The 2,911-nt window shown below is 43.6% G+C and overlaps 1 protein-coding gene across 1 annotated transcript in view; it reads left to right on the top strand.

The window, feature by feature from the left end:
* The window catches only part of TMEM132B (transmembrane protein 132B), a 218,896-nt gene that overhangs the window by 203,530 nt on the left and 12,455 nt on the right, over window positions 1-2,911 (top strand). The gene's annotated exons all lie outside the window — the stretch shown is intronic.

The raw sequence follows: 2,911 nt of genomic DNA, 5'->3' as shown, positions 1-2,911 counted from the left end.
GGCAATTCGGGGGGTCCCCTGGCTGTGGGGAGCGCCTCCGCAGGGCTGGCATGTCCCCTGCCCCTGGGCGAGCCGTGGGGAGCGATCTGCCAGGCTGTGCCGACGCTGAGGAGGGGCCGCACGGGCTGAGGGGGGCACCCCGGCCCAGGCCAGGCGCTCTGTGTGGCACTAATTATCTCATTAGCCTCTTGCGCAGCTTCTGTGCATGGCGTCTGCAGGCTAGAATCTCACGGACCATCCTGCGTGCTGGAAGAAGTCTTGCTGCTGCTGTGTTCTTAAGCGTAGCAGCATTGTATGGTCTTAGATTCACAGAGTCCCAGAGAAAGGGATCGAAAAGAGCCCCTGGATCTGCATTGGAAACTGTTCCTGTACCCAGCGTTAAAAGATCTTTTAGTTGGGATAGTCCTGGGATGTTCCCTGCCCATTGAGTTTAGGAGGTCTAAGGCTTCTCTTTGTGATCTCATGTTTCCCATTATCTGTCTGTGATTAACCCCAAAGAACATAAATCATACCTCACTTCTCGCCGTCCGTTTCTCCTCCTCGGTTCCCGTCTTGTGGGTCTCCAGCATCCACGTTCTGCTCCAAACTGTTTCACCAGGGTCCAGGGATTTCCAAGTTCTTTTTTCTTCTTTCTTTTCCCTGAGGATTTTCCAGCTCACAGCTGCAGTTATCTTTTCTTCAGAGAGGTCCCAGCCTCCACAGGTGTCCCCACACCAGGGCACCCCTCACTGCCGGCTCTACAAGGTCTTTTAAGGCCAAACTATCCAATTAAGAAATGACACCTAAATTATTTTCACTTTTAACCCAATAACTAATCCCTTGTGTCCCGCACTGCGGACTTTTCTGTCCAATTACACAAAACCGCCCAAACCCATGGAGAAGAAGGTGAAGAAGAAGGACCAGCCTCCGCCCTAAAACCTCCATCTTGCTCTACATATATTGCTATGTTCTAAACCCTTAAACTCTAAGTTTTCCACCCTGTGATATTACACACTTCTAATCAAACTCCCCGCCCACAATCCCAGTGCTATCAATCAATTTTGGAAGCCTTCTCCATGGCCTCAGGTCAAATGCAGTGTTCTCTTGTGGGTCTGCGCTTTTCAGCACAGGAAGTTTAAAATTCTCAGCATCCAGTATTCCAACACCTAGACTGATATTTTTATAGCTACAATTAATGTCCATTTTCAGTTCCCTAATTTAGCACCTTTCTTGCCTGCTGACAAGAACATTTGATGCAGCAAGAAGAGAATCTGAAAAATTAGCTGCTGTCTTGTCAGATATTAGTTATTCCCCTGATCCGGCCTTGATGTTTATCCCTCCCTCTTTGAGTTTTCTTAATTATTTCTGTCTTGTATTAATTCTCACATAACTCCCTCGATGTAAGCTTTATGGTTTAGAATCTCAACTGCTCATTCAATTAATGGGCTTGCTTAATGTGCTTAAACTTTACAGAGACGCTCATGACACATTATGAGGGAGGGAAAAAAAGGTTCCAAGTATGCTCCATCTCATTTGTGGTACTCCTGAGCCTGAAGTCCATTTTAAGGTCTTTATCAGATTATCTAGATTTATTATTTTTATATTCTTGTGTTCATTAAGCATTTATGTGGAGGAGTATTCTCTCCAGAAGAGGGACTGTGTTTCTTTTGCCCCGTCCCTCATCACCTGCCTCAGCCCCTCTGTAAATGAACAATTGTAGTTTCAGTACATTGAGAAAGATCTGAGAGGCTGACTTGAATATGGCAAACATCAAAGGACAGATCTTTTACTGCATATCTGAACATTGTGTTTTTTTTGAGCAAAACAAAGCATCTGCCAGAGATTTTCTCTAATTTTTCTTGGCTCAATAACCCCAAATCCCTGTTAATATCTGAAAAGATTTGAGGTAGGTTTGCAGAGGGAACCCAGCCTGTGTCTCAGCCTATTTCCCCCTGAAGCCTACCTATCTCAGTAATTCCAGGAAACCAGAATCTAAACACGGGCTCAGCCAGGATCCCTCTGTGCCAGAGCCTTGGACAGGTGACACAGAGCAGCCCTGACAGGAGAACAAAGTGCATTCCAGGGACACAGCCGCATCTCATCAGCTGCGGGCTTAAAAGATTAAAACCACACTGAAACCATGGACTCTGTGGGAAATGATCTCCTCTTTCTCTTCAAGGCAGAATGCAAACCAGATAAAGATAAAATACATGTACACATGCAGGTGTGCAGGTATATAACTCATTATATATGTATATAAACATGAATATTGTACATGAATAATATACATGTATGTTATACATGGCTGGGTGTTTGTGTATGTAAAACTATACTGTTTGTATAGCTGAAACCACACACACACATATTTATAAATATATTAGAAGCCCCTTCCTGACCCCTTCCCCATCCCATGTCTTCCAGGATTGCAGATTGAATTAGTTGCTACATCAGGGTTTTAGATAAATAAGATCTGTGCTCAGGACCTTGATTTTGTGCCAGAAGATCCCTGGAGCCAAGAGGGCAGATGAGTTGTAGTACACAGCCCACACGCTGCTTTTAGCAGTGATTTCATGGAATGCCCATGAAGCAACTATGAATACATTTTGTTAAAACAATTACTGAGAAGTTCTAAAAAATAATGCTTCTGCTGCACTTCTGCTCATGAGCCATAAGGGGATCTTTGTCTTTCAGCATTACAGTGCTCAAGGAAAAGGGAAAAGATTCTGGTTTATGGTTCTGAGTCAGTCTTTTTCTTACTAACATATGGCCCCATTTTTTCCTGGTTCTTTAAGCAAGTTGTAAACATAAACGTTGATGCACATGGAGTTTGATTCATGAAGGGTTTAATTTGCCTAATATAAAAGATTCACACAGGTTATATAACATCATTAAATTATTTTTGTAGTTTGAGTAGTATCCTTTGAGGAAAGCA

This window comes from Geospiza fortis, unplaced genomic scaffold, assembly GCF_000277835.1.
Source record: "Geospiza fortis unplaced genomic scaffold, GeoFor_1.0 scaffold145, whole genome shotgun sequence".
Taxonomy (NCBI): Eukaryota; Metazoa; Chordata; class Aves; order Passeriformes; family Thraupidae; genus Geospiza; species Geospiza fortis.
The sequence above is the reverse complement of the archived record's forward strand: the minus strand, read 5'-3'. Positions and strand labels throughout refer to the sequence as shown.